Source organism: Camelina sativa, chromosome 13, assembly GCF_000633955.1.
Source record: "Camelina sativa cultivar DH55 chromosome 13, Cs, whole genome shotgun sequence".
NCBI classification, from domain to species: Eukaryota; Viridiplantae; Streptophyta; class Magnoliopsida; order Brassicales; family Brassicaceae; genus Camelina; species Camelina sativa.
Genome location: NC_025697.1, coordinates 15,604,648 through 15,613,259, shown reverse-complemented (window position 1 = coordinate 15,613,259; position 8,612 = coordinate 15,604,648).

Below are 8,612 nucleotides of genomic sequence, written 5' to 3'. Positions count from 1 at the left end.
GAATGGAGAAAAATGCGTTTTAAAAAAACAAAATCTAAAAACTATGGAGAATCCACTTACCATTAAGTGAAGGCCTATACATTGAGTGCATATTCTGATTATTTTCCTTTTTCTAGAAAAAGAAAAGAAGTAAAAACTAATCTATATTAACATTTTTGAAGTACATTTGACAATATACCCTTTTAGTTATACTTAATTACATGAATGTCTTTGAAAAAAAATATTTCAAAATTTTATCTAATTTCCAGAAATCTCTCTACCTAATTCAAACATAAATATATGATTCTCCTTTCATGTGTATTTGATCTTATATTTAAATTATTTTGAATTATTGCATAATATATTGACTTAATAAAATTTGTAATTATTTCTAACTATGATGCGATTCAAAAAATTTAAAACGGAAGTGTATTACTCAATCGATGAATAAAAAAAGTGTATACAATGTCTCATATCGTTTGAAGAAAATAAGAAAATGGTTCAGAGTCATACTATAAAAGAAACAAAAATCTAATATATTAAAGGAGAAATCGAAATGGCTCACAGCCATTCTCACAAAAATTGACGTCATTTACCCTTAATGAAAAATACCTTTAAAAAAATTTCGGACAAGCTTTTTTTGCCTATTTAGATTGCTGAAACGCACCACATTCATCCTCAGACTTAATCTATATAATCGTCAAAAACGTGATTTTTATAAGTTATAAAACCTAAAACCTGAAATAATAATGGGCTTAATAGAAATCCCAACCAAATTATACCGACTTCTTTGAAACCCTAAAAAATATAGGTTATTCGTTAATATAAATAGGTACATCCCTAACCATTCTCCATAATTCGAAATCTTTAAAAAAGAAGAAACCCTAAATTACTCTCATGTTCTCGAATTTATATTTGTTTTATAGTCTTGATGATCTTTTATATGGATCTTTGTATTCGTGTTCGTGTTCTAATTATTCATATCCTTTTTCTGTAGTATTTGTTTGGAACGCAAGTTCAAGCATCATCAGAACTTTGTGTATTGTTTCTTTACTAATTGAATAATATTGTATATTTTCTTGAATTATTAAAATATTTGTAAATCAAATTATACTAATCCCTATGTTTCAGGTGAGTTAGTAGATGGTCGTGATCTTAGTTCTATGTACCCACACAAGGAAATTAGGTATATATATATTTTTTGTATACCTAAACTAATTTCCTTGATACATTGATGCTGCTAAATTAAATGACTCATGTTTATAGTTACAGGAACACTTCGGAAGATGCTACTATTAATGAAAGATATTTGGTAATTGTAATAGAAAAATATTCTATCATCTTTATTGACATTTATTCATGTGTTTCTGGCTCTAATAATTAAATATAAATCAATAGGTAGAGGTGGCAAAGTCTATCGAATGTTCTTGTTTAGGTGAATCTACCTATGTTCATATGCTGAAACTCAGTTATTGTTTAAAATTTTATAAGAAAGATTATTAATATTATACTTTTGATTTAAAAATCATACTAATATTTTGTATTTACTTTTTTTTTGTTATTATTAAAAATCATACTACCTCAGTTATTGTAGAAAGTCTATTATTGGTGCTAATAGTATCCCAAAATCTATGGTATAAACTTAATTTAACTAAATGTTAATGTTCAAAATTACTTAATCTTATTTTCTCAGATATAGCATAGTTTAGATTGATTAATTATTCAGCAGGTGAAATATGCATGGTTAGCAATACGACGTCTTACAACTATTGCTTGGTAGTTGTTTATATTAAAACAGTAGTAATAATGTTATAACGTTTGTTAAAATTGCTTAATTTGGTATTATCATGGTAACAATTTGTGTCTAAAGGTCACCCTGATATTAAACCTTTTACAAAAACATGATACTAGCGTTTATTCGTAAATCTTTAACTCTAACCCTATTCTTTGATATTATCTGCAGAGAAGGAATTTATCGCAAAGAATCTAAGTCGTTTCCTTTTTATTTAAGATACACGGTAATTACCGAAATATATTCTAATTAGATTTTATTATATCTAATCTAACATATTTTGTTATTTAAAAACAGACTGCATATGGAAGGAAAAATAATAGGTGTCGTAGCAAATATTCTGGAATGAAGCGAGTAGCAGAACATATTTTAGAGAATAATATGATGAATGTTCTGAGATCTTATAATTGCTGCTTTCTGGATATTGTTTAATATGGATGAATACTTTATGAAATAATAATATTCCTATAAAGTTTAATTTTAAAATAAAGTGTTTATAATGACATTCTTAAAGTAAATGAGATGAGACGTGTTAACAATGAAAATGTGCGTACCGAAGTTACATTAGTAGCAATACAAAAAGCTGAAGTTCTTGCATCATTATATAAATTTCAATATATCGTGAGATTGTATATTTAAATACCGAAATTGTATATATGAATGATAGAAGTAAACTAATCAAGTACCTGTATTAAATATATGAAAATAGTTTATATATAACTTTTTCAGTCTGAATTTATTAAAATCTAATAATAATTATTTTTTTTGATGGAATATTAAAATTTATTAATTTTACGTTATGTCAAGCAGGGTGGATAAACTTAAGAAGTATTCCAAATTCAAAACAGAACAGAATAAAGTTTAATATCACGATTAATGTAAAAATGGAAAATATATATACGCATTAAAAGTCGTAATGATAAACATTAAGAAGTTTACTATTATCTCTAAAATAAATGGAAGTGTAATAAAGATATTTATGTCTGGAGATCTATACAAAATTTTTTTTTTTTTAAATGGTAAACATATATTCTTATATATCACTTATCAAAAAAAAAAGTAAATATATTTTATATATAAAATTACATGTATATATACGTCTATTCGACTCTTTTGACATTCAACCTAAAATAACGAAGAAAACAAAAAACAGAACACTATGGTTAGGTATAGCCTTTTTGATGATGTTTCGCGTTGGAATTCATCAAAATATGAATGGAAAATACGTGTGAAAGTTTTGTGTTTGTGGGAAGAAAAAGGTCCATGTTTGGAGATGGTTTTATCTGATATTAAGGTATTTACTTTATTCTAATAATTAGCTCATTATGTATTCCAAAAATAAAGCGTATATGCAGTTATACCTGAAAGTTTTGATTTGCAAGCGATGAGCATATTATTTTGACATATAAAATCATATTATGTGACAATATTAATACTATGTGTTATTAGGGTGTAAAGGTCCAATGTTCCTTTCGTGGAGATGTTTATGATCGTTTTGTCTCCAAGTTCAACTTTGGTGATTGGCTCGATTTCGAAGACTTTAAGGTTGTTGAGCAGAATGGTTCATGTTTAGCTACCACACATCGTTACAAAATTGTTATTTTGTATAATACCACAATCAAAGAGAATTCAATTGTTGGAGGGGAAGATTTCTATGGTTTCGTCGATTTAAAACTCATTAATGATGGTACACAATGTGAAGATTACTTAGTCTGTGAGTAGTTGTTTTAGATATTATAAAATTAATTTCAATTATTATTAGTAAATATTTGTATTTGAACTAACTTTATTTTTATACAGACGTCATCGGTGAGGTTGTCAATGTTGGGGAATTCAGCTGTAATTTCAGGAAATTACAAAAAAAAGACGAGATCAATAAGTCTGAAAATCATGGGAAATCTGATGACGCATCACAAAGTGACAATATTCGTATGTTGTTTAAGTATTGTACTCGATTTGGTTTTGAAAAAAAGAAAAACGCATCTTACAATGATCACTCAGAAACAAATTGTACATTCTTTGAGGAATCTGATGACGACAGTAATGTTGGAGATCAGGACGATTCTGATTATATACAAGAAGGACGCGACGAAGAAGATGATGTTTCTTATGATGTAATGGATGAAGAATATGATGATATTGATGAAGAAACCGGTTATGAGGTTGAATACCATTCAGATGATAGTGATAATGATAATCATAATGAAGATAGATATATCCAAGATTTAGATGAGGATGAAGATAACGTTGAGATGCAAAGTTCTGAAAATCTTGCAATAAATTGCAGAGCAGAAGATAACTCTATTAACCACAAAATATCTTTTGATCTACGTGATTTCAGGTGAATTAAAGTACTCTTATTATTATATATATATATATATATATATTATACAAAATTATGATCTTGAATTATATTGAAGCATAAGGTTTGATTCTTGACATTTTAGTGGAACCCTAATAAGGTGTGAGTTATTCTAAAGATCGGCTGCTTATAATTCTTACCAGGGTGATCACTTAATTTGTGTTATTCGATGGGGTGTTATTGAAGTTTTCCAAGGTATACATTTAATTTGATGATATTTATTGCTCAGTATTTTTGAACAAATATTAAAGTATTATTTATGTTCTAATTTTACAGGAAAAAGAAGTATATCTTCTACAGTTTGTACGAAAATAATACTCAATCCGCAAATTCCAGATGAGTCGAAAATGATGAAATTGTAAGATTATCATCTCTGTTCATGTTATATATAAAATGAAAACATTGTAAAAATTCGTTTATAATTTTTTTCATGTATACCTATGAACTAAATTATAGGAGACCAAGGAAGAGGACTCGCAAATAGAAGACTGACGACTTCTTATTTTGTTTTTGCTTACTATGGATTTTATGGGGTTTTAATATTTTATATTTAAATGGTATATGGATTCTAATTTTTTAATTTAAATAGATAACAGTTTGAATTTTTTTACATATATCGAAGTTTAAATTATTCATAATATTATTCTTTTATCATTATCTTGATAAAAATATCTACATATTAAATACTTAGAAAAAAATGTAAAGACAAAGACTTTGAAGTTTCCAATAAAGTTCAGCAAAAATCGTAACAAATATATGAAAGACCAATGCATGTTGATAAAAAAATGTTAGCATGTAAGTTGATAAATGCAAAGATATACATGCAATTTGAAATTTAGAGTTTCAACTGTCCAGTTAATTTTTTTAAAATAAAGTATTTTATTTTAAAAATAAAACATTGATCATACTTATCAAACAGAGACACATGCAGCTTTCCCTGTGTAGACCACGGGTTTTTATACAATCCACACAAATCTAGAAATCTGATTCTTATAATCCTTATCTTATTTAGTTTATAAATATTTGAACTACAGATTAGTTACTGTAATATTTGAACTTCTCTCTCAAACTTCTTCTTGCTTCTAAAAACTCGAAAAAAGGAAAAAATTCCCAAACAGGATGGTGCTGTACGTAAAAGATCTGAATCCGACCTTACGTAACCCAGAAGTTGCTGTGAAAATTTTAAGAGAGTGGCCACCTCATTTTATTCAAGGACAACCTTTTTATCAAAGTTTGATTTTGGTAGACGAGAGGGTAGTTTTTTTTCTTCTTCCCAATTTTCCGTGATTATTTTCAAATACCAAATGAGATATACAACAAAAATAAAACAATTGAATGCTAAATTGTGTTTCTATTATAGGGAAATAGGATTGATGCCAAGATAGTTGCGGATCTTTATGTATCAAAATACTATGGAAAATCAAGGAAGGAGACTGGTACGAGATTACTGGATTTTTAGTGATTGAAGGTCAACAATCATTCAGGAACTCAAACCATCCGTTTCAGATCCTGATCCATGATAAAACAAAAATGATCCCAACATGTCCGCGAAGTACTGACAATTTTATCCTTTGTTATGATGCATTGAGAATGAATAATTCGACGCCTGACGAGAAGAACCGCTGTGTAGGTAAGTTTTTACATTCAACTAAACTTAAAAAGTCCGTTCTTATGTGATGATATTCTATTTTAAAGATGATGATTTCTTTTGTTTTTTATATTGTTGTTTTTTCGTTGGAATTTTATTTTTTGTTAGATTTCATGGGAATGCTAAAACACGTAAACGAGTCTCATACAATTGATTTTCGTGAGCATCAAAATGGGTACATTTCAGAAAATGAAGTTGTTACATTCACTATCCTTGAACACAAGTAAGATAATTTTCGAAACTTTCGATATCCTCAAATTTTGATATATTTACTGGTTGTTTAACTTATAAACAATCAATTTTTTCAAAGTGTCCTAGAGATTGAATGTGTTGCTGTTGGTTCGGTTTGTTATGCATTTCTTGAGAAACAGAAAAAATAATGTCTTCCCCTACCTTCGCTGATCAACCAATATTGTGTACTCTTCTATTTTGGAGGATCTCTGTTTACGAAGGTACTGTTAAATAGTCTTATAAACCACTTGAAACTATCGTTTTCTTACTTAATTTCTACTTTGCTAGAAATCCAATGTTTGATGTCTCAGTTACGATGTTCGAAGGTCATTCTTGAAGATGAGATTGATGGATTTAATACTGGCGATATGCTGTAATGTTATTAATCAAATAAATTGAATAAATTTAGTATGAACATAATTATACGGGAATTATAAATCTGAGTTATTCGAATTTTACAGGCGCTGGCTAGACGTCGATTCCAGTGATGAAGACAATGAAGATGAAGATTGAGATTGTGGTTCAAGCAGCTGGCTATAGTTCTACTTCTCAATATTTCTTATTATGTTCACTTTGCTATTGTTGATTTAGACTTTAAATAATTATTTGTAGAATTTTGAACTTGAAATTTTCGTCTTAAATTATGTTTGATTTTTTTTTTTTTTGGACCACACGTTAAATTTAATGTCACTATTTTACTAATACATCTTTATTAAAAAGTTTGGTTTTACTAATACATATGTATTTTACTAATACATCTAATTGAGCTTAAAGAGAATCGAAGGTTATTATTGGTTAATTTAGATGGGCCTGGCCTTAAGTTACGCCAATATGAAAGCCTTCGCCGCTCTTTAAACAAATATTTAAGCATTCTACGTATCCTCATTATTTTCTGACCTTTTGTTATCCCCTCTCAACAAAGGACAGAACGTCTATTATCATACATATCCTTTTGGTAAGATCTCAATCGATAGTTAATAAACTTTCCGTATCTTGAATTCTTGGTTTGGAAGTTTAAACCTTTTCAACAAATATTTTTGCAGAAATCGTGATGGAAGGTGGAAGTTCTAGGAAACGAAAAAGGGCTCATGTCAGATTTCGAATGGGAAGATGGAGCAATCGAGAAGGTTAAACAAGCGTTCCAAAAATTGAGAGATGTGGTACTAAAGGAAACGACGAGAAGTATCACCGCGAAACTTGATATGTTGAAAGATTATATCTAGAAAAAGGAAGAATCTATAGGCCTAATCTGTCAACTTGAGACAGTCGATGCTCAAATCTCGCTAATGAATGCTATCTTGGAGGGGCGAATCGACTTAATTGCAGAGCGTAACAGGCTAGAAGATGTTAGGGTGGTTATTGAAAAAGATGTCAAAGATTGTATTGTTCCTAATATTGATTGGGAAAAACTCATGTTCCTTTTAATGGTTGACAATGTTAGAGTTTAAACTTATGCGTTTAAAGATTTTTTTTAAAAAAAATTATATTCTCTGTCAGAAATTAGCTGGGTATTTATTATTATTCTAAAAACTAAGAGTTCGTTAAAACGATACTATAAATTAGAGATATTGACATGTATACAAAATTTAATTAGAAATATATAATAGTTTTTAATCAATAATCAGAACAAAAAAAATCCGGAATTAAATATTTTATAGAAGTATTCATGGTGATATAGTTTCTATATTCATTGAATGAAATATCTATACAAATATTTTAAACTTATTTAAATCATGTTTTTCTAGAAAGTAATAGGAAATCTAATAATATATTCCGTGATAAGTGTAAATGTATAGATACCATTTAAGTTTATCCAATGATAAAGAAATTTGGAGTTTTGACGAAATCGTAAAATGAAAAAATTCCAAAAATTAACTATATTATATTATATATATTTACGTTAATATAATTTAGAACTCATGATCGTAGTTTTCACCTTTTGAGAACATGGCAAACCTTCTATCCAATGCTATCAAAAAAAGATACCAGAAGAGAGACTATTTTTACGATGTTGACGACCTAAACCCCTTAATTCATGAGTGGAAAATTAACGTCAAAATACTGAGGAAGTTTGAGTGCCGTCATCCTTTTTTCAGATCAACTACTAGATTGTTGTTGATGATAAGGTATATTTGCAGTATACATCGCGTTTTTTTATAAATTTTGTTTAAACTTATGATACTTACAAACTTTTGGATATGTAGGGCAAAAAAATTCATGTGATGATGCGTCCCCCTTATCGTGATATCTTTGTAAACGATCTTGAAGAAGTTGAATGGATAACGTTATCAAGATTCTTACTAACCATTGTTGATGGGATTTTAAGAGTAACTGATCATCGTTTTATGATACATTGGGGAGACGAAACATGGTTTAGAAAAATTCATCCTTTGTCTTCCAAGCAGTTTTATTATTTTGTATCATTTAATGATATCAAAAGCGGATTTTTAAACCCTGATTATTGTGTAGGTGAGATAAAAAAAGTATATTATAAAATTTAATTATTTCTAATAATTTATCTTCTAATGAAAAATCTATGATCAGACATTATTGGAAGAGTGTACACTGTTGGAAATCGTTTTGAAGAAGGTCCACCATAT